Source organism: Melospiza melodia, chromosome 2 (assembly GCF_035770615.1).
Source record: "Melospiza melodia melodia isolate bMelMel2 chromosome 2, bMelMel2.pri, whole genome shotgun sequence".
Lineage (NCBI taxonomy): Eukaryota > Metazoa > Chordata > Aves > Passeriformes > Passerellidae > Melospiza > Melospiza melodia.
In genome coordinates, this window is record NC_086195.1 from 20,332,647 (window position 1) to 20,357,281 (window position 24,635).

The 24,635-nt window shown below is 39.8% G+C and overlaps 1 protein-coding gene across 1 annotated transcript in view; it reads left to right on the plus strand.

The window, feature by feature from the left end:
- The first annotated feature begins 271 nt into the window (after positions 1–271).
- The window catches only part of MID1 (midline 1), a 240,041-nt gene continuing 215,677 nt past the window's right edge, over positions 272–24,635 (plus strand). Inside the window, exon 1 of the mRNA XM_063147795.1 lies at positions 272–377. The gene's annotated coding sequence lies outside the window, so the exon portion shown is untranslated. The remainder of the gene's footprint in view (positions 378–24,635) is intronic.

Genomic DNA, 24,635 nt, shown 5'->3' on the forward strand with positions numbered 1-24,635 from the left:
ACTGCTCTCCCTTCTGAAGTCCCTTCCCCACGCTGCGCTAAGCAAACTTCAGGCGCTCGGACCCATTTGGTATCTGTGGAGTTAACTAAATTAAGCTTACTTCCAGTTAGCCTCTGTCACCAGGCATGCAATTTGTGTTTACCTATATAAGGAAACCTGTGGGACCTGGGGGAGCTCTGGGGCAGGGCTGTGTGTGTGTGCCTGCAGAGGGGCGAGCGCTGCGCTGTGCTCGGGCGGGCGGGGCAGAGCGGAGCCGAGCGGGGCAGAGCGGCCCGAGCGCAGCCCAGCGAGCGCAGCGCTGCCAGGCAGGGGCTGTCCCCCTCCTCTCCGGCCTCGGGAAAAGAGAAAAACCTGCCGGGGGAAAAATGGAGGAGCAGGTATGTCGGGGGATCCTCGCAGTGCGGGGTGCGGGGAGGGTCGGAGCGGGGTTTGCAATTCCAGCTGCTGTTCCCTGCGGAGCGGCCGGGGAGCTCCGTGCGCGCCGCGGGGCAGAGCGGGCGGTGCTGGGGGGCAGATCCCGCAACTCGTCCGACGTTCCGTGTGCTCCTCAGTGGATGCACCTTCGTTCTACTGAGAGAGTCTCAAACTTTCTCAGCTCTGTTGCAACGCAGATGTGAGACGAGACTGGAAGTAAAGCTGAGATGCTTTGGTCGGTTGGCTGAAGCGCTGCAAATTCATGGTCTTACCATCCTAGTATATCAGGGCAACTAAGTTCTTGACACGTTTGTTATTTGGTATTTCTTTTAAGTTTTAAACTGTACATTTTGCAAAAGGTGCACCCCTTTAGCATGTCTAGGGTTTTGGTGTGTTTTGTTTGGATGTGTGTGAATGCAGCTAAATCAGCATAGCTGGAATGTGTTTGTTACAATACAGGGAGTTCCTGTAGCAATAAAGATTTTGCAGTGAGTTAAAAAATAAACTTCAGGTGCTGTTATAGGAAATGTAAGCTAAACAGGTTCTACTACAATGGGGATTACTCAGCTCAAAACAAGGATATGTATTTCTTAGGAAGTATTTGCACAGTATGATAACATTTTTGAAACAGGTTTTCAGTAAAATCCTCACAAAGATGGAGAAATTTTTCCCTGCAGATTTTAGTCAGGGCATAATGAAAAACAAATTTGAAAACTATTTTCCAGTAGGTTTCTAGCTGTAAGAATACTGGTGTGCAGTCCATCAGGACAGTTACTGCTAAGTAGCAGCATGTTCATTGTGGAACTTTATTTAAGTTTTATGCCAATATGGTGTATTATGTAGGAAGGGAAAAATATTTGCCGTTGATCTCTTGTAGTATCTTCTAAGGAAAAAAAGTTTTAGAGCACTAGCTAGAGTGCATTTTCAGAGTGATTTTTGTTTTTCTGACATTAAAGACTGATATATGATGACTTTCCTCTTATTTTCCTGGTTATTCATATTTATGTGTGCACAGGCATGTGAATGCACTCATTATGGGAGATGCAGCTGCATCTTTCCTAGTGGGAAAGTAAAAGTCCTAGGAGGTTAGAAGCTTACAATGAAGATGATTATTATTTAAAAACCCTCTTCCTTCTAAATAGCTGTGATTTTTATGAATTAATGTCTCCTGAGATTAGTATTATTGTATTACCTGCTTTAAATTAATTCAGAATAAAGAAAGAATTAAAAGTCACTTGTGTTCATAGAGATTCTCATTCATTTCTGTGTAAGATTTTTGTCAGCTCTGGACTTTGAATCTTGAGTGAGGTTTTAAAGGGAATGACACAGAATAGCTGTAGTAGTTTCAGTAGAAACTTTTATAGGAGCTTCAACACCACAAAGTACATAGCAAGTTCCTAAATACCTATTTCAGGGCTGAAGTTAATGGGTTTATTGTGATGAATCATCTTTGGTTGTGGTGAAGCCACAAACACAGCAAGGCTGGTGGACCAGAACCATAAATTTCACTTGTTGCATTTCTCATCCTGGTGGTTTTGTGGAATATCTTTATTATTTTGAATTGAAAGGGAGTACAGAGAAAGGACTTTTAACAGGGCTGTTAGCAAAGCATAAATTTAAAGGGCAAGAGCAGACTCCAGGGAAACCTGCTCTTAAATCACCTTTTTCATGTCTCTGCAGGAAATTGCATTGCCCCCATCAGTTTGTCTGGCTATGTTGCAATCATTAATGGTATTTCCCAGTGCCAAGCCAGGTAGAAGCGTGGTCCAAAGTCTCTGCAGTGTGTCTGGGGTTGGCATGAGCCTGCCGTGTCCCAGGCTGTGAGCAGATCTGTGAGGCCGCGCTGGGCCTGCCTGCCCCTCATCGGTGAGGCCGCGCTGGGCCTGCCTGCCCCTCATCGGTGAGGCCACACTGGGCCTGCCTGCCCCTCTGTGAGCTTTCTGGCTGTGACCCTTCCAAGGGACACGAGGAGAGCACTTTGTTCTCACTGCTCCCAGCCACAGTGCCTGCCTCTGCCACACACAGGACGTGATGTGGCTTCAGAGCTTGCAGCATCAGGGGGACCTGCCTAAAACCAGTGTCTGCCCCAGGGTTTAACCTCAGCTTGGTGCTGTGCCTGTGGTGTGGCACAAGTTTCCTTTAACCTGGATGCACAAAAAGCAACTTCTTTTCAGGCCGGAACCGATGCCTGGGAGATACCCCCCCAGGAAAATTTTATCCTTGTTTATGGTGTGAAAAGAATTTCAAAGTAAATAAAATTAAAAATATTTTTATCCCATTTAAAATGTGGAATAATTAAAAGTAGTAATAATAATGGGATGGACCATTCTGTGGCCAGAGGTCCTGCAAGTCAGCCTGCTACCCTAGGAACGGATCTCTAACCCATGTTAATAGGTGATGAGCTTTATTCACTGATTAAAGAAAAAAGTTAAAGATTTTTTTTCCCCCCATTCATTCAGGGATTCATTTGTATTAATTTTAATGGCAGAACTGTGTTCAGAGTGCAGTAATGGTTTTGTGTTGGAGTGTAAATTCTGAGGATGAATGTGTTGAACCCAGGGGAAGGCAATATGCACCTCAAGTCTGTGCACACACCTGTGGTGCCAGCTTTAGTTGTGTAGCTGAGACAAGACTGAAGGAAAGCAGAAATACTTGGACTTGATAGTGCTGATAATGAACCAAAATGATCTTCTGCCTTGCTGTTGTGTTACTGATGGCTTAATTCATGAGAACTGTTATTAATTTGTCACTTTTAAATCAGAAATTACTTTAAGTATTTATTCTAAAATTTATTTAGAAATGAAAGAGCATACTAAATGTCTTCAATGTTTTTCCACATTTAGTAATCTGCTCATCCTAAAAACAAAGTTAGGACACGTTTTTATAGGGTTGCTTGACTTGCATCCATCATCCCATTTTTGCTTTCAATTTCTGATTTGCATATATATTTGCATATAATTTGAAGCTGAGTGCCCTTATACATTGTCAGGAAGCAGTTTGATGCATCGTGTTTTTTCCTGGTATCTTTACACATATTCAATGAAATTTTTTTACAAAAGCGCAACTGGAGAGCTTGAAATAATAAAGGAACATGCTGTAGTTGCATGTTCCCTTTACGATTTTGTTAAAGGCTTTACCATTCCATTATGCTATCATTTTGTAGTGTAAGCATTTTATATGGCATGTGTGATTTCATTGCCCTTAAGTGACCTTAGTAAATTCCTTATTTCCCCTGAAGCACATACCTAATTGAAAATTGCCATCTGCAGTTGAAGAGCTCTGAGCAAGAGCTCTAAGAATAACTCAAGGTGGAGATGGGTGCCTAGAGAGCAAAGCAAAATCACTTTTTCTGTAGAATTCTCTGTATTGCATGAAGTGAAATACTTGCTTTGAAGATGAATGATAAGGAATTACAGGAAGGGCATCTTTATCTGTCTGCCCAGTTCATCTGCCTAATGCTGCTCTCCAGAGATCATGTGATCCATAAAAAGTGTGTGTTGCCTATTTTTTAAACCTTTTTTAAAACTAGCCTCTCTTTTTTCAGCCTTTGGTAAATGTATTTGGAATTTAAAGTTAAAAGCATCATTCCAAGTCTAGGCTGGGCTTTCTAGTCCAGCAGCTGTCCTCATATGCAGAGCCTTGCTTGGCTCTGGTGTGCCACTTTCAGGATACAGCTATGATGATTGCAGTCTGCAACCACAACCTAAAAATGAGATGGGGTGTTCCCCCTGAGAAACCTCTGGCCTAGCATTGCATTCATTACCCCTGTGAGCTTGAATGCCTAAGAGTCATGAAAATGAAGGAGGCAAAAAGCTGGACAGTGTGAAGCTGAGGAATGGCTCAAAAGGCATTTTCTTAGATGAGAGAACATTCAACTGTGCTCTGGATTAGAAGTCTGTGACATCTGTATATTTGTTCACTATTGTGTAGTGTAATTGCTTAGGACAGGAAAAATGCAAGTATTTTATTTAAAAGGGTTGGGAAATGTGAAGCATGAAAAGCCTGTGATGAAGATGTGAAGTTTTTATCCTATCTTCTTGTGTGTTTATTCATTCCAAAAGGTTGAGAAAATGACTGGGCTAAAAATTAAGTCTCTTTAAATTCTCTAGTCCTGTGTTATGCTGCAAGTAGTCTTATTTATGAAAGCTTATCCTTTAAATTATATTTTTTTGGTGTTAATTCCAAGTTGTGTTTCAAAACCATTTATGAGGGTTAGAGCTTTGGAGTACACATGGCTTTGAGACTCATAAGGGCAAGATATTAAAAATATGCAACCTGTGTTAGGGTCTGAGTTTACCAGCTGCTTAGGATGTATTTCCCTGCTGTTTTCTTTTTTTTTTTTTTCTTTCATTAAAAATATTAATATTAAAATCTAGATTTTGATGGTGTAGCAAGTAATCAAGGGAAGACAAATATTTCATTGTAAATTTTGTGTGATTCCATATTTTAATATTTTTTCACATTAAATATATTTTTTGTTCAACAAGATATCTAGAAATATACTTGAGTCTAAAAGTCTGTACAAAGGCAGATACTTGTTTCCTAATCTATCTATATCTATGATTGTAACACATGTTCAATTTCATATGCATCTAAAATCACTGCTGAATTTTTTTTGGTGAAGTTACTATTTTCATGTGATTGTGTGCACAAAGAATGAAATAATTAGTACTTGCTTTTAGGTAAAACCCTACCTAAAAGGTAGAGTAATATTCAGGATTTTCCTTGAACAAATTAAGATCTTCCATTTGAGGGTTCATTAGAGGGTAGAAGTTAAGTTGCACTCTCTCCTTTCTTTAGTAGTTTCACTCAATGCCTGGTTTTGTATTGGTCCTCTGAACGCTGGATTTAGGGAGATGGCATATTAAAAAAAAGCAGTTCCTTTTATTAGACATCATTATATTGAGTTGAGCTTCATTTAGCATTCATAGTGTTCACATTCAGTGTTATGGAAGAAAGGCCATTTTTGACCCCTCGTGCACAGTTCCAGGCATTGCAGTGGCTGAGAGGGCTCTGCTTGGTGACACTGCATTGCAGAGTGCTCAGGGTGCCACTTTGAAAGTGCTATGATTTGTCTGCTGTGCTCCTCCAGAGATGCATGTGCTCCTGTTGCTGAGTTCCTAATATTTCTGTTTGTAGCTGCCTAGCCTGGAAAATTCCCTATAAAACCTCAGATCCAGCCTCCCAAGGTGGATTTTTTTTTTTGGGGGACAAATTTAATTCCACTATGTATGAAACAACATTCATGTTCCTGCTGTGTTAATTCTGTAAATCGAGTAGTTGTTTTACTATACTCTTCATTTCTTAGTTGCTTCCTTCATGGGAAATTCCATCCAATTTTAGCTGGGGAGTTTAGGAATTAGTAGTTACTTATGAATTCTTACCTTAAGTACAGCAATGTACCCAGGGTGGTTTGGGATATCCTACTGGCTGTGGGCTCAAAGTTATGCAGCTGTGCTTAACTCTCCAGTGGAAAATTCTGGCCATGTTGCATTTGCCTTTGATATGTTGCCATGCCACCACCATTAATGCAAGCTTAGACTGCAAAGATCTGTTTGCCTTTATTGCACATGTGCTGCTTAATAAGTTCAGTTTGTACATGATGTGAATCACTGGACTCAGAGAGCATGTATGATTGGTTTAATAAATAAAACTTAAGCTGTGTTTATAATAAAATGCACGTCCTAAAGAATGATATATATGGTATACACAGAGAAGTGACAAGTTCACATCTAGACTTGCAAGTATTCCATATTTGAGTGTGTTTTTAATGGTTTGGAGGGGTTACATAAATGTAAATACAAAAGGAAGGATTATATGCATCCATATGTCAGACAATGATAATGAGAACAGAGGAGTGCACCCGATAGAAAACAAAAATATTAAAGCTTGATATCCTTCATTCTAGAATCTCACCACATTTATGGCATGAGTGGAATACTTGTAAGGAAAAACATGCATTTTTATATATCTACATATGCTCTGGAGCGCTCCCTTTAATGAAAAAGGTTACCTGGATTTGGAAATAAATTGCTGAGATTAACAGCTAAACTTTTCAGCAATACCCCATAGGTATTGATGTTTCAGAGACCTGCCATGTTGGTTCTAGCATGTATCATTCCACATTGCTGGAATGCACAAGCAGATTACTTTGGTTTGGATTAATGAAAGTGAGTGAAATGACTTACAGTTGTTAGCTTGCATTTTAATTTTGGAGGTTAAGCTGATGTGCCTTGAAGGTTTAATTCATATGTTTCTGTACCACGAGGAGTTCCATTTGGATATTTTCTCTGCCACATGAGAACTAAAGCTACAAAACACAAGGAGAAAATGGAAGATTACAGTTGAACAGAACCATCAGCTCAAAGGCCTTTATTCTCCCACAGACATTTTAAAGTTGGTATGCAGAACTGGTATAATATAATAAGAATTAAAACAAAAAGCTCTCTAGAAAGGGCTTGCAAAACCAAAAAGTTTAATTGATGCAGTCAGTGTCATCTGCCAAGTTTCCAGTACAACACCCAGGCTGAGGGAGGTAGAACTAAATTTGAAAGTTATTTCACTAGCTGGCAAGCTGGTCTGAAATCAAGAAGATATAATGGAATCAAAAGAAGCTATGAGTTTCTATAGTCAGAGAAGAAAATATAATTTATTTATAGAAAATGGGGAATAATTCAGTCAGCAGGACTATCTGTGGGCTACCACAAATTAGAAAATGAATGCAAGTCGCTGATGAGGCAAAATGCTGAAATGGGAAAGCCATTCTGGGAGTCATTACTGAAGGTATTATCAACAAGAGGATGAGAAGTAAACATTTTGCCCTGTTCTGTGATAAATGCCATACTGAATTGTTCACCCAGTTTTATATGTGATACTTTAAAAAATGCAGTAAAAAACTGGAGAAAGACTAATGGAAAGCAAATGACAAATTGTACCAAGGAAACGTGACATAGATTGCAGGAACTGAGAGTGTTTTATTGAAAATCTGGCTTCCCAGTGTGTCCTGTACAAGCATCTCATGAACCAATATCCTGTCCATCTGCCTTCACCCAGAGGCCCAGGGAGGAGCTGAGCTTTTCCTGCTGCCCACTGCTGCCTTCAGGAGAGAACAAAAGGTGAACACATCCAGTTGCTGCAGCCACCCCCAAATCTGGAAACTCATTGCTTTTCTTTGCATGAGCTCAGCTTGGTAAATTGCTGTCTAGAAAAGAGAATAAATAACACAGACGTGGTTGTAAATGTGACAGTAATTAATTGTTCATCTCTGAGGATGGAACAAAAGGCAATTTGCATTAATGGTGAGTTTCATTAGATTCTAGGAAGAACTCTACAGCTGGTATTTAGGCACTGTGATGGGTTAACCAAAGAAGCTGCCAGGTCAGTCTTTGGAGATTTTTCAGACTGAACAAAATATTTTTTGTAGAGGATCTAAGTGTAGTTGATCCTCATGGTGAGCAGGACTCCACAAAGACTTTTCAGACTTACAGCTGTAGTTGCTTGCTATGACTTTGGCTGTGTCCCTAGCAGGAAATCTGGAAATATTTTCCAATTTCAGACCCCAACCTGTCTCATGTCCATGTCCCAACACCGTAGCAGTGCTTAAGCTGGGCCTGCATTTTCTTTTCATGTCTTTATGCCTCCAGTTTCCATACTACAATCAGGTAGATCTGGTGTCTCACAGCTGGCCCTTACCTGTAAAAAAGAGCAGGTTCAGCCTCAGACTGGGACCCACTGCTACTCTCCTTATGGATTCCAGTACCATAGACTCACTGCTTTACAGTTTGGGAACTCTAAATGACTTTGTTACTCTAGCTTCTACCTAGTTATCAGTCTCAAGCATTTTTTCCAAGACTCCCAATTTAACATTAGCGTTGAGTAACAGCAAATACAGAGATTACATGAATGAATACAAAACCCAATAAAATCATGGTAAAAGTGTGAATAGTTACATGTGTGGAAATGATGCCTTAAACCACTGCCATTTACTGTAAAAAATGCACTCCTTTTTCTCTTACTATGTAGATCATGTGATGTAGCCATGAACACTGGAACAGCACAATCTCTGTTGATGTAAAGTAAGCAAGAACTTAACTACTGTAAATAAAAGTGGGGATTATGTTGGTGGAGGAGAGGAGGGTGTTCTCCTCAGCACTGAGTCTAAGTAGGAGGTAGATTGGATAGTTACATGACAAGGTTCTTCTTGGAGAACAAATCTGGTTTGTTGTGTACAATGTGTTATTGATGTGCTACGGGCCACAGCTGAGTCTGTCTCCCCCGTTTGTGTGGCAGTGCTGAGTCATTGATTATGGTCATTGATCGATGCTGTTCACTGCAGTGCTATATCCATTAACTCCTCTGTGAGAGTACAAGGCATAGCAGTCAATCAATAAGGTCTCAGATTAAAGGCAATGATCCAGGAAAAGGAGAATGTAAAAATAGAAAAACAGGGAAATGGGAGTGAGATTAATTTCTTCTACTTGATACTTCCCATAACCTTCTCATGACTCAGCATTTCTGAGGTTAGCTGCTTTGCGAGATCGTGATTCACAAGGTTTGTTTACTAAATGAGTTTCTTAGTGATGGCTAAATTAATTGTTAGTGTCTAATTCATGAAATGGCAAATGCTGAACTGTTGACCTTCCTAAAACTGGAAAATTATCTCCTAGTGTGATTTTAAAATATAGGTGAATATTTTGATTAGCATTAATCCTTTTTACTATCACAGTCATTCATTTGAATCAGTCCATCTGTTTACTTGTCTTTGAATACTCCACTCTGATTTGGAGGGTGCAAAGGTGTTACAGCAGGGGTATCTGCCCACAGAACAAAAGGCAATTTGCAGTAGTGGTGCGTTTCTACCCAGTACTGGGGAGAGTAATGGGTGCAGTAATGTGCTTTCTGCCACACTGTTCAAAGACATCTCTCAGTGGCAGAGCCTGAATATTCTTCACTCCTCCCTTCATAGCTGGGGCTGTTCTTCAGAACTCTTCTCCAGGTCAGTATTTAGACAGAGTGGCGAGGAAATCACTGTGAATTTCACAGCTCTCTGGGCAAAGACTGTGGTTGACTGGGGACTCCATCTTGCAGAAAGGATGCCATAATGCATTCTGCTCGTTCCTGTTGGAAATTTACTGTCTTCCACAGTGGTTTCTGTCTTAATTCAATCCTTATTCTGAGCACAGAGGAAAGGAACGTTGTCTCAGGCAGCCAATGTGTAACTGTTAGGAAAAATACTTGGTTTGTGATGGCAATAATTACTACAACCATTAATTACTATGTTTTTGGGAGAGAAGCATATTATTTCATATTCATAGGCAACAACACTATACGACTCTCTTTCTGAGGTTTAGAAGTTTTCCATCTAAAAATAATTTGCAAAAATTAAATTGAACCAGGCTACTAAAATATTCAGTAATTTTAAGCAACTGTATAGCCATATGTCTATTCCAACCCAGCTTTTGACGTCTTCCCTAGAGGAAAATACTCTCTAAAATGTTTGGACAGACTATATCTAAAGCTAAACCTTGTTTGAAAGATGACATTCTTCTAAGCAAGGTTCAATATTTCTCCTAGATCAGGACTGGGTCAGTGGTTTTTCATGGTTTTATGTTCTGAAAAAGAAAATCTGGACAATAATGTGCAAGTATGGAACCAATATTCAATAAAAAACATTCTGTACTTTCTAAAGAACTGTGTCTCAGCTTTTTTCATTCTCTGAAATAATTTAACACAAGACTGAGAAAGATGTGTGCTGCAGCCAGGTTTTGCTAGACTTCAGTGTGTGAGGTGTGATGTTAAGCCTTGACAGCTGTGCCCATTGCAGTCACTATCCCAGACCAAGACCTACAACATCCCCATTACAGGAGGTGATGGGCTGCCCTCTTCTGATATCCAGAAACTTCACTAATTTCTTTAGTGCCAGTGCATAGTTTTGTTTGCTTGCAATTTTCTTCCAAGTGTGGTTGCTATTTACTATTCTCTCAAGAGCTGGACAAAACTCATTGTTTTATGAGCCCAAGAAGAGATGTTTTAGGTTTTACTAACTTGCCCAGGAAATGGAAGATGTGTGCTGGAAACCTTCCCTCTCCTAAAGAGGCAGTGCTATGGCCACAAGGTGACATAACTGTGTAAATATAAACTCATTCCCTCCTGGGGAATGAGTTAGTGTCATTGGAAGAACAATGTCACAAAAGTCAGGACTTTGTGGTCCTCTGGGGAGAGCTGTCACCAAAGGAAGGAGGTACCCTGGGTTGTGAGCATAACTAATGTCACTCTTATATTTTACATTATGAGGATGTTGACCCAAAAAATCATGGAATTTCCACCCAGGTGGAGGCTGCAAATGTGACAGGTGGAAAACTAAGACTAAATCAAAACAGGTCTTCAAAAGCCTTAAAAGCTCCATGTAAAGGCAGGTGCCTCCATAGGCTTCTGCCACTTTCATTAGCTTGGGTCTCTTGAATTATGAATAGGTAGAGATAGCAATCAGGTACTGAGATGTTTGTATAAGCATAGAACCTGATTTGTGTTTTTCTTGGATTTTTAAAAAACAAATTTTGTCCAAATTAATCATTCTTTCACTGTAACTTTTTGACTGTAATTGTTTCACTGTAATTCTTCAGACTCTGAAGAAGTCACTGCTGTTTACCCCTGGTTCCCAGGCCTCATGTTTAAGGCACTGTGTGTTTTTCAGTAGAGGGTGAATAGGGATGTATCTGTTGAGCAGAGTGCTGGGAAGGTGACAGCATTACACATTCCCATCCAGGAGAGACTGTTCCCAAGGTCTGTTCCTCTGTGCCCTTGAAATCATGTCTAAATCCCTTGGAGTATTCTTTCTGGTGATACATCAGCTGCAGCTAAGGGTTCCTTTCTCAGAATGATCAGTGTTTTCAAAGCAGTAATATTAGTCTGCCTGCAACTCCTAGAGGAAAAAAAGGGTTAACTTATGAACTATGGGGAGCAGAGATCCCTGTGTTCATGGGACCACAAGATTTCAGGGCTCTGAACACACAAGTTAATAGGATAGACCATGTAAAGTGAGACTGACCTAGTTTTTAAAACTTGCAGGTGCCTAATGGAATCTCTCTCTATTATCAAAATTCATCAACAGTAGCAAATGCATGTAAGAGCTGAAGGCAGTTTTCCTGTTGTTTCTTACATTCACTTTTTACTACCTTCCCAGTTTTCTCTTGCTCTCAGATGGGTAGAACTTTTTTCTTAGTACAGTGGTAACTACTATAGGTTATGTTGAACATTAGAAAATGAAGCATGACTTTTCTGTTCTCAACTGCACTGGTTTAATTTATCTTTTAAGTTTCTGTGAAACTGCAGGGAGAAAGGAGCTTTTAAGATACTATAAAAAGTGAAAGGATCTTGCCTTTTTCTGTTATGACTTGTTAGAAGCCCACACTTGATTTTGGACAAAGGATTCCAGACAGCTGGCTTCTCTCCAAAGTGACTTCCAACTTTATTCTTAAAGGAAGAGATCCCAGGTGCAGGAGACTGAAGTAATAGCAGATCTAATATCAAGACTTTCAATTTTTTTTCTTCTGTAGCATGTTTCTTTTTTCTGCCTAATGTAAGATAGGTATAATTCCAATCTAATTTACAATTGCAATGGTAAGTACACTTTCCTTTGACTCTTCAAATGAAAAATACTGCTATGCTGAACCCCACTGTTCATGTGTCTTATATAACATAAGGACATTTGTTCTTCTGCCTTTCCACAAAAAAGACAAAACATCTTTCTGTTTCAAGAGAGATTATTCATCATATATGTTGTTCTAGAGTTAAGATGCAAGCTCATAAACTGAAATAATAGGTAGTATGGTGTTGCTTTTGCAGCGCACTGTTTATCTGCTATAAGGAATACAACTGTCTGAAAAGGTTTCAAAAGCACAAAAGAGGAATTATTTACAGTCTTTCATCGCATCATGTACCAAAGAGAATGTTGAATGAGTATTACAGAAGCATTCAAACTGCACTGATCAGCACACAGAAATTAATAGCTGGTGTGTGACAATTTTGGGGAGAGATCTGTATCCAATTATAAATTCCTCTTCAGTTTATGACTAACATTTATGGAGTAGTCTTTCAAGGGAAGTGGTGAAGCACTGTGTGCTCAACTGTTGGCAAATGAGGTCTGCAAAATGTTTGAAGGCTCTTCAGAGAGCGGATCTGAGAGGAGCAGTGGCGCGGATGTGATGACATGGTGGAGTTTCCGTGTCTCAGTTCTGACTTGCATCTTGACAGTTGTGCTGATGCAGAAGCACCAGGTTGTGCCAAATTTACAGCATTCAGAGCAAATGAACTACTTCCTCCAGCTCTATTGTTAGAGAATTTTCAGATTGGTGTTTATTTTTTTGTTGTGTTTAATTTGAGAATATATATGCATTTGGGATTCAGGGGAACTGCGTGGCAGTTTAACTAGGGCTGGAATCACTGTTCAAGGCACAAGAAATAACAAACACTGAAATAGCAAATGTCCCACCAATTACATGACTGGTCTGTGTTATGAGAAAAAGAAAAAGGTTGATAGATGTGATGCCTCTATTACAAGGGGTGGCATTAGAACCCACTGTGGGCTTTGTAGCTTGCCTGTAAAGAGCATCTCAGCAGCTTACTCAGAAATATGCCAAATAGCCATATTCCATATTTGCTGATGCCCTAGTGAGTTTATTTCTGGTTTGTGTTGTTTTATTAGTTTTTTCATCTACTGTTTCTGGTTGAAAGCATGAGTTAGTCAACACATTTTCTTGAAAGAATTGATTAATTTTGACAACACCTCTACTATAAAGAGGCTCTTCACTATTAAGAACAGTGATTAAAGTGGAAGGTGTGGAGGAGGAACAGAGAAGCTGCTTTCAAAAGTGCATATGAATTTGCTCTGATATGGGATTTTAACCCCAAGTCTGTTATGTCTTGAATAAGAGACTCAGTCTCTGGCTGCTTTGAGCTGTTCCTGGCAGCTTCTAATGTTGTATTTTGTGTAATCATCTGAGTTCGTTTTTTGTCAGAAGAACTCAGACCACACATCTCAAGTGACTTTTTAAGGTATTTTATCAGAGTCTGAAGTGAGTGAGTCTTCCTTTCTGTTGTCTTTCTCTGCTTCAGAACTCCATAAATTTACCTAGGTGTATAATGAGGAATTTCTGAAAGGAAAACCTTTTTGTCTAGTTTTAAGTTTATTGATATAAAGAATTTTGTCTAAAAAGCAATTTTTCCTGCGCCTCCTTTCCTTGCAGTAAGTTTTAAAAATACCCTGCTCTGTTGGAATTATGGCATGATGAAGCAGGCAAATGTGGTCCTATAAGGCAAATAGCTCTGCAGCAACTGCTCTATAAGGGAAGATGAAGGGACCTTGTTTTATGTCAGGCTGGTACAACTGGCAGCTTCTTATACAATGCTGTTGGAATAAGTTCAAATGGCTTTTAATGTGGGGGCCCCTAACCATGTGAACTACCAGCTTCACTCTTATGATCTACCACGCAAAAGTGACTGGATTAATAACAGGGCACCAATGTCTCTTTTGAATCCTTCCTTTTGAATAGGATGGCATCCTGATTTATCCACAGCTTTGTCAGCCTGTCTCCTTGTCTGGGGCCCTGAGCATTTGTCCCCACTTACGCACATGTTGTTTTTGCTCAGGCTGTGATTCCTTCTTTTACTAAACCTGATCACTCTTTGCTGAAAGCCTGTTTATTTGGTAAACTTGACTTTTGGCTAAGCAAGGCTTGTAGCCTGTTAGGAACAAGATTCTTTGAATGCAGGAGCTTTACCTGTTGTTTTTCAGCTGTGTGCATGTATGGTCATGCTGAGAAAGGTGTCATGCCACTCCCACTGCAGTGGGGTGCTGTGCCTCCAACAAGTGTGCCTGCACATAAGCTATCTGTGATGAATTCATATCACTGGCCAGTTTTACAGCATTAAAGGACTTTCAAAACTAAGTGGTGCAAAGAAATTGCATATCTTGCACACAAAGTTTCAGTGTTTAACAATTGGAAAGGACTCAATTTTATTGTGAATATTACTTGCTATGTTAGGTCATGAGGACCAGAATAGGGATCTAATGATCTGAACTTGCAAACATTTACACACTTACTTAACTTGACTGTATAGCACAGTCCTGTGTAGGTTAGTAGGTCTGCTCATGACAATAAAAGTAATCATGTAAGAACGTCTTCATGGAACTGAAGTCTCATATTTGATTCTCAATAGTATTGCAGAATAGCTTAACAGACTCTGCTGGCAGTTAGATTATTTTGTTCATCTGAATTTTGAAGAGATGGCAAGGAGCCTATACATTGTAAACTGGAAATATCAGAGTAATTCCTCCCTGTAAGTGTACCAGAGTAAAGTGTCACTGCAAGGATGCAGAAAGACTAGAACACAAAATATTTATAGATGTTACTTTTCCATTTTGCTCTTCCCAATTATGATATTGCTCTTCCCACAGTCTTGAGATTGACCCAAAAATGCTTTGACAATGTTAAAAGTTGCTTGCCTCCCTTTACCTATCACAATTTGCTAACCAGCATTTTCATGCAAGATTTGAGGTGGAATGTTGTAAAATTATGTGCTTTTAGTCTGTAAAACTCTGGACTCTGTCCAACAGACCGTTTTTACATGGCCTGGATCCCTTTCAGACAAACAGGATCTGTACCAGGGTGCAAAATTGTAGACAACTGATGCATTCTTTAAAATAACTACAAGTTGGCTCTCTGCCTTTTCTGGGAGTCTGTCAAGACTCCCCCACTGGTGCCTAGGAATGTATTTTTGAAACAGGAATTGTGAGTGCCAACAAAGTAATAAGTTTAAAGGTAAGCTTTCTTTCCTGTGGCAGTCTGAGAATTTCTTTGTAACTTAGTGGCCCTCTAAAGTAAAATGGGTGGGGCACTTAATCCTTCTGGACCAACATATCTGTTATCTCAGCAAATAAATATTTTAATGATCTATAAAAGGCAAATGTAGCATAAGGGTTTTTTTTCCTTTTTAGTGGTAGACCAGCTTCCTAAATCTATAATGTCACTGCCAAATTTGCAATTTAGAAATTTGTTACTTGATATGTGCAAATTACTTCAAGCCTCCTCCAGAAATCTGCTGTGGGTAGCAACTCCTTTGTACCCATCTGGGGAAAACTACTCCATTTCCTTGGACCTCCTAGCATTTGTTAGTTGCCTTATTTCCCTGCTTCTTCTCATTTTTGTCCTGTATTTTCAAACACAGAACTTCTGGTCTCTGTCATTTACTTGATGGGATCACCTTTAGCTCCTTCCTTTAGGCATCTGCTCTTCACCTTAGCTGTGGCAGTAGTGCATGAAAGGTTTTATCTATCACCACTGTTGGATTCAGCTAAAAGATACTTCAGGCAAGGAGAAAAGTACAAGTGCTGGTGTAGGATAGGTAAGAGAGGGCTGTATATGTTCTTTTTGTTCTCTCAGCTGTAGGTGGGAAGAGGGAAGGCTCGTAGGCAAGGGCCTTCTACAGAAGAAGAAAGTGATGAGTGACAACTGCTTTTCCCCTGACCAGTTAGCAAGGGGAAATGGTTCCAGATTATCTTCCATCAGCATGTCCTTTTAGACCTCAGGTGGGAGATTTGGCAGGGTTCTTACAAATATGTCTGCTTCTCCATGAAGTAGCAGTCTGACTCACCTAATTCTCCTTGCTAGACAGCGATACTAGGGATGCTAGCAGAGACTGAGTGAGCATCCTTCATGTGTCAGTCAGGTTGAATAGGAGTAACTATGTCTAGAAAGTGTCATATTTAAACTCATGCCATTTTTAAAATTCCAGACTTTACTCAAGTAAATTTTGTGAGCACATGGTGATTTTTGTCCTGAGGCTGGCAGGGGAAAGGTTGGAGTCTTTGGTGCTGTTAATTCTACAGGTGTCCTGCCTATTAGAGCAGTTAATGGGCTGTGGCAGTTGCAAAACCACAAAATGATACCCCAAATGTGCAGGCATATGCTTTATGAAGTTTCTCACAGATAAGAAAAGTTGTCTTGAAGTAAGCCCTCTTTGAGTTCCTAGTGATATATACTATGGCTCCAGAAAAATACGCAAACTCAGGTTTTACTAAGTTTACTGAGTTTACAAACTTTAAAAGTTTGGGAATGATGTAATCAAAGTGAACATTTGCAGAAGTGGTTAGGTGTTTTGGTCCCTCTGAATTAATAGAGAGAGGTACAGTCTACTGCCAAAAAACTATGAAACATAACAGCCCAGCTGCTTGCCAGCATTTGTTATGCCTTAGGAGATATTCTTTTTGTTCTTTTTCTACTGAATATAACCCAGGATTGATGAAAGTAGTTATACCTCTGCACTGGCCCTGGCTAGAATAGAATAGATTTTTCTTTTCATAGCCGCTCTGTGTTTCAGAATTTTGTCTGAAATAGAAGTGATAACACTCAATACTCTAGCTGGTGCTGAACAATGTTTGTGGGGCATCAGGGTCTGCTCTGTTTCTCACTCTGGCACCCTGGTGAATAGATTGAGGGTGAAGCTTCACAACCAGGCAGATGACCTGAACCAACCAAAGAGATATCCCATGGAACATAAATTCATGCCTCCCAATAAAAGGGAAAATAGGGAGATATAGGGAATTAGTCGTCTTTAGCTCAGGAACTCTCTATGCCTCAGTCTACCCACAGGAAGTGGTGAGTGATTGCTATTGCATTGCTTGTTTTCTCCAATCTCCCTCCCCCTTTTCTTCCATTTATTCAGGTTTTTTTTATTTGTTCAATCTTATGTTTTCTTGTTGGTTTGTCTTTTTTTCCTTTCTTCTTCGCCCATCCCAGTGAGGGTGGTGCCCAGTGACTGTGTGGTGCTTACCTGCCCACTGGTGTTAATCCACAACAGCCACGCTTTGTGGGATTGAGCTACTCATCCCCAGAAGATTCTGGCATCATCCTTGTGTTGGTGCATCCAAGTCTTCTATTCACATTCTTAAATAAATGTATGTGCAGATGTGACTACACAGGTTTGTGTGTGCATCATTGAAAGAAGGAAAACAACTGCTGAAGTGGAGCCCAACTGAACAGTATTTTAATATTAGCAGTTTTTTCTGTTCATAAGCACTTTGATAACTATCTCCAGCGAAGGGCAAAACCACCTTTAGGGGATTTTTTTAAAGTGAAAAGGAGACTCCTATATTTATGGAACTTACTTTGGATTCCTTTAAGTCCAAAGCTGCCTCACAAGCAGGCCATCTTCCATATATTTTCATATTTTCCCTTCTGCCCTTTGAATTGTTATCTATTTGGAGTTTTCAAAAATAAAAAAGCAGATAGATTTTGATTATGTCTGTATTCATTAAATGACATCATTTTTCTCAGTTAAATTTTAGAAGTTTTAATGGATAAAATCTAGATAAGCAGATTCAAGGAGAATATTTGTTGCTGGGTAGTCATCTTTGATTTTATCCTTTTTGCTGTGTGATTGTAAGAAAGACAGCAAGGAAGAGTCTGAAAGCATGTTCTTTAAAGTTGTAACATTAGTTATTTTTTAGCACACTTTCTAAGAACTGTCAAGTCAGTGATGTATTTTAAAGCCTGAAAACCAAAGATGACAATTCTTTTCATTGTTTATGGAGTTGTAGAGAAAAGATATGCTTTGAATTATCTTTGAATAAGATCTTAGAATAAATAGGGATGTGACTTGGCCCTCAGTTCCACTGAATAGAAAGAGAAGCTGTGCATGCACAATAAAATGCAGAATTTGAGTCTTTACTTAATGAGGGAAACAAATGAAATTTCCATGCTTCTTTGGTCTTTTACAAGTTCTGTATAATAATCATAACAGGAAGTACTGTAAGTTTCCATAGGCTGTGAAGATGGCTATAAAAAATAAAATGTAACTGAATCAATATGGAAATCCTTACTAATAAACTTGATTAATTTGATTGCTAATTTCTTGTTCAAGTACCTCCCAAACTGTAGAAAAGAGGGGTTTTATTTAAATATTTAAAATAAAAACATAATAAGTAGTAAAAAGGATTTTCTGCCTGAAAGTAAACTGAGTATCCTTTTATTTTTAAAAATACTTTTCTTTCCTCCTGTGAATTACCCAGCATATTAAGCAAGCACAATGTAAGAATGTTTCTTGCAGTGTTTCAGCAGGAAATATGTAGCTTTGGTTGTATAAAATGACAGTGCTCAGGAAGGTAAACATATTGAATTACTCCACTAATAGAAAGGAGAAGGTATTAAGGTAGTTTTCCCCCAGGCACTGAGTTTCACAGGTGCTGTAATCATGGTGGGCTACAATGATAGTACTGTAAATGCAAAAAATAACAATATGCAATTAGATGAATTTTTGTGTGAAATGTGATAAATCAAGGAATGGAGTTTGTCAGACATCAATTCCCCAACAGCAAGAATATTTATCTAAACCACAAAAACCTCACAGCTGAAATCACTATTTTCTCATGTTTTCAGTCAGATCAAAAGAGAAATATTAACAGCACCCTTTTGAGAAAGAAGCTTTTCAGTCTCTTTTTGCATTCATTAAAACGCACTTGTTAGGTAGGCATACTTTTGGCAATATCTGCACCTTCATTTCCATGCTTTCTGAAAATTGTCATTTTGTGAGTGAAATGACACTGCCTGTCATTTGCTTCCCAGTTTGGGAAGGGTAGACTTGAGAGATAATTAAGTGAACTCTTGCAAAGAATTCTGCATACCCATCATTCTTGGTCTGTGGGAAGTGTTTCTTAGGAGAGGATGCTGGCATATTATCTAGGTATCACTGCGTTGTCTTTGATAATGCTAGAAAATGTGTTGTTGAGAAACATGTAACTGAGAAACTGTAACTCTGCAGTGATAAAAATGTTACCTTAACCATGACCTGATACTGGAAATCACACTTTCTTTGGGAATTTAAATATTTTAGGTCTTATTTTCTTGTTTGCTAAAGAGAGGTGTTTGTTTTCAAATACAGAAATAAAATTACCAAATGGTGCATGTACGGAAATGTGTTGTGAATGGCCATCCAGCTTCCCTTGAGAAGTGGTGTCTGGCCATAAGGAGTGCCCTGGAAGCAGAACTGAAGTTCACGAGAGCTGCACCTGGGCTGTGCCAAGACACCTTTGCCTGTCCCAGTGTTGGGAGATCATTCCTGACGGTATTTTGGCTCAACATTCCATGATGAGCCCTCAGCTCAGGGGCTCAAGGTCCCTGTTGTCTTTTGGGGTGCATATGGGTTCAAAGTCTGAACTGTGCAAACACTGAGCCTGTTGGTTCCTGTCTTCTTTGCATTTCTCTTGGGCTGATGGAAATCTTCCAAGGTGCCACTGCTCCCCAGCTTCCCATGTGCTATTTACTCAGTGGGTTGTCGGCTGAACTTGACCACTGGGGTAACCAGAGATTCCATCTGCACAGATGAGGCACACTGAGTAATAAAAGTAATATTTTATATTTTGTAGCATTAACGTTCTCCAGAGATTGCTACATTTTTGTCACAGAGGAGCTAAAAGTTTTACCTTTTTTCTTCGTTTTCCTTCTTTTTTGAACTTGATTCCTACTGAAGAATGAATAATTAAACTGATGTGGGAATTACCCCTACCAAAACACCAGACAGGGCCTCTCCATTTTCTTTTCCTCTTCATAGTGTGTCATTCAACTACACAACATTTGTTTTTCTTATCCTGCTGAGTGCTCTGCAGACTCAGATTGGAAACGTAGGGAATATGTTCAAAGCTTGTGATTAGATCTGTTCCTTGTGACCCCTCTGGGAGCCTGGGCCATGGAGATGGGATGCTCTAACTCTTCAGAGGCTGTATGATGCCAGGAGTGGGGAATAGAGTTCAGGTCCCACCAAACACAGCGCTCCTGGGTTATTTGCCCCCAGGGCTATGAGGTGCAAACCAACCCCATGGTCCATCCAGTAGGTGAGTTCAGGGCAGTGAAGCCCCAGGGACAAATAGTTCACTTCCTTGGTGACAGTCCCAGAGACCTGGTGTAGGAGTGGCTGGCCTCAGGCCAAGGTTTACAAGCCTGCATGTTGCTGTTCCTAAAGGTGGTTGGGTTTACTGGAATGCAATAAAAATGCTCGAACATAAAGGAAGGTAAAGTAACATGGTTAATATGTGAATTGTTAACCAGAGTCAGGCAACAAATGTCTGTGGTGGGTGCAGGACTCTCCTGCCAGTGTCTGCAATGGAAATCAGGTTTCCATTCAATGTGACACCCGGGATACAGAAGGAAAACAAACAGTGACTATTATCTTCCTTCTGAAGCAGCTCCAAAGTGAATATAAACACTGATTGTTTAGAGACCATCAATTAAGCTAAGAAGTATTTAGAGCAGGTGCAAGAGAGATAACAAATGAAAAGAAAACTTTATAGTCTAGTGTATTTAAAACAGTTTGGCTTTATGATGTTGTGTTTACGGGGAAGAGTATTGACTTGATAGTTGGAGCCTGGGACTCCTTTATGAACTCTCTTTAGTTTGATAAACATACTGCAAACATCAAGAGAAAAGGCCTAAATGATGGGAACTTTAATGCTGGGGATGTTTTATTTATCACTGCAGTAATATTGAAAGAACGTTTGAACTTACGGGTAGAGGTTTATGGTCTTGTTAACCTCTGTTTTATTAAGGGAGAGTTATGCAACCTTTCATATTCTGAACCCCCTAGTAGTGTCTAGGGGAATTGCTGAGAATAGGGCTTTCTCCTGTTAAGTCACTTTGTATGATGTGCTTCCTCAGAACTTGAAAGCCATTTCAGATAAAGGGTAGGAGAAAAGGAAACATTCATTATCATGACTTTACAAGTGAGAATCTGAGAAATAGAGAAGCAAGGGACAGAGATTTTACAAAAAGGTACAATGTTTCAACCAAGAGAAAATTTAATTGACTTTTCATAAAAGAATTCTGCAGATGAAACAAGAAACTGAACCTTCATCTCCCAGAAGTAATTGAGGGTAAATGTGGATCAATGTAGCTTTTTCATCTCTAATCTTGAAAAAGTATTTTATGTCCCTTTCTAAAATAGGTAACAGTATAAATTTTATATTTTTGTTTGTTTTTCAACACCTCTTGTCCTTTATTCTTTCAAGATGTATCTGTCAACATTCTGCACTTTCACACTCTACGCAGTTTGTTCTCTCATTGAAATTTAATGTATTTTTACAATAGGTTTCTCAGCTTCTTCATTTTCTGGAAAGGCAGCTTTGCTATTCAGGGCTAAAGGTGATAGTAGGAAATACTTTGAGTGTTAATAAGAAGTGTGGTCCTGGCTTACTGAATCACTTAGGGAAAGCCATTTGATCCTCTGGCCAGCTCAACTGTTAAATCAGTAAGCAGGGGCACTGACCACCAGATCATCCATCCAAGCCAACCATCCCTTGGTGAATCTATCACCATGTTAAAAGCAACCTCTGCTGGCAGAGGTGAAGCATCTCCAGCAGCAGTGAGCCTTGAGCTGCAGTGGCACACAGAGTGCCTGTGTCCCATGACTGATCCTGGGGAGTGCTCTGCGTGCCTGGGGTGGGCACAGCAGAGGGCTGGGGGGTACATTTGGGGTAGCATGTGGCACAGGCATGCCAGGGCACTTGTGGTGAGCAGTAATGCTGAGGCAGGACTGCCTTTCAGCACCTCTTCCCTGTCCTGTACAGCTCTGCATGATGGCAAGGCTGTACCAGGGAGAGGTTTGGTGGAAATATTGCATGGTGCATCCTATTCCATACATCCTGTCTCTTGTGAAAACTGTGTTTGGTAATGCAAGCCAGTCTGCCCAGAGTGAATAGAAGATGACATCCTTGCCTGTGGGAGGGTGGAGGTGAGAAAAGTAGTTGGTGGTGTTTGTGAGGAAAAGCTTTTGGTGGTGAATGGCTTCTGTGAGAAGCTGCTAGAAGATTTCCTGTAGCCATGATATTTTCTGAAAAATCCCTTCCTTGGGATTTTTTCTCCTGAGAAGCTGAGAGGCCTCAGAAACGAAATGTAAACAATGATTATCTGCTGCTGTGGAATGCAACAGGTGCATCTGTGATTGGTCTCATGTGGTTGTTTTTAATTAATGACCAATCACAGTCCAGCTGTCTGGACTGTCTCAGTCAGTCACAAGCCTTTGTTATCATTCCTGTTCTATTCTTAGCTAGCCTTCTGATGAAATCTTTTCTTCTATTCTTTTAGTATAGTTTTAATATAATAGATATCATAAAGTAATAGATCAAGCCTTCTGAAACATGGAGTCAACATTTTCATCTCTTCCCTCATCCTAAGACCCCTGTGAACGCCACCACAATTCCCCATGTTCAGCTTCCTCAAAGATGGACCGGCTGCTGGCTGAGTCCATCACTGACAGTGGCAGCACCTCTGTGCTAACTTACTGAGAAGGGGAAAGCTGTTACTGCACAGAAGCAATTGCAGCCAGAGAGGAGTGAGAATCTGTGATAGAAACAGACCTGCAGACACCACGGTCAGTGAAGGAGAAGGGGGAACAGGTGCCTCAGGTGCCAGAACAGAGATTCATCTGCAGCCTGTGGTGCAGACCATGCTGGGGCAGCTGTGCCCCTGCAGCCCACCAAGATCCCTGCTGGAGCAGAATCTGCCTGCAGCCTGTGGAGCACCCCACACCAAGAGAGCCCAAAGGAGGCTGTGACCCTGTGGGAACCCACACTGGAGCCTATTCCTGAAGGAATACACCTCATGGAAGGGACCCACCCTGGGGCAGTTTGTGAAGAACTTCAGCCAGCAGAGAGGAGCCATGGTGGGAAAGAGTGTGAGGGATCCTCTCCCTGAGGAGCAAGGAGTGTCAGACACACCTGATGAACTCATTGCAACACCCATTCCCCATCCCCCTGTGCCCCAGGAGGGGAGGAGGTGGAGAATCCACAAGTGAAGCCAAGCCACGGTCAGCCTACTAATGCCAAGAAACTTGATGTTATTGTGGTTTTTTTCTCATACTTCCATCAAAAATCTCCCTGGAAAATCCCAAGAAAACACTGTCTAGTCCTGATTACTATGGGAGAACTTCCCAGTACTGGGAATGATTAAAAACAATAAATTAAAAAAATCAACTGGTGATTCCAGCAATGAAGTAAATGTTCCGTGTGGATTCATCCCATGTACCAGTGGGGAGAAAATAAATCCCTTGTAGGGGCAATCATGTATCTGGAGAATCCCTGTGCTGAGCAAGTGGGAAGGATGGTGTGAGGATGAGTTTTAGGGTAAACATGAGCTGAAGCCTCATGGACTGGTTAAATTACTTTATCATCTTATCTCTAACACAATCAGGCATGCAGAAAGACACATTCTTCACCATGGTTCATATGCCTTTATTAATGTAAAAAAGACAGAGTTCTATTTTAGTCAATAATAACATAGTTTGCTGTTAAATTCACAGTTACACTGAAGGCATTTATACATTTGGTTTTAGTTTATTTCAAACTGCCTTGCCATTTTTAGGCCTCAAATATTTATAAAATCCGTAGAATTTTTTTAGCCAACCAAATGATTCTGTGATCCTTATCGATTATATTTTTTATGAAATAGAATTAGAAGCAAGTTTCATGTAAAAAGTAATTTTCTGCTAAATTCTAGTTTCCTCATATATGTAAAGGAAAAGAAAAAGAGGGCGGAAACATTTAGATTTGTACTTTCAGTGTTTTATAAACAAGAGATGCGAAACTACTAGAGAGACACGTTTTGTGCAAATATGCATACAAACTGTATAATTGTGGTACTTTGAGCTTAGTTTTGAAAGTAAATATGGATTTAATCAGCCTTGAATAAAATGTGACATATAAATATACTATCACTGGACTCTAAGGTTCTCTTTGAAATAAAGAGCTTCCTTATAATTTCTAGAAAGATGTGGCAGCCCAGGTGTGAGTTACAAATTAGTCATATATGCTGATACCATTATATATCTCACCATCTGAATTTGCAAAATATTCTGCTAACTACCATGAGGGTGTTATGCACTTTTAAAATGCCAAATTATTTTACCCTGTGTAGTTATACTTTGAAATTTCAAACACTAAAATAATTAGAGAATTGAGGATTAAAATTGTCTCAAAATTAGTCTCCTGGTATCCTTCTAATATAAGGGTATTTTTAATGAATCTTCTACTGAGAAAAGTTTGTTTCTTATGCCTTTTTTTTTTTTCTGTCTGTCATACAAATGTTCAGCATTTTTTTTTATTTGTACAATGAGCTCCAATTTGTATTGCCTTCCTTAGATATTTTTCTAAGGCTTGAGGATTTTGGAATTCAAGTACC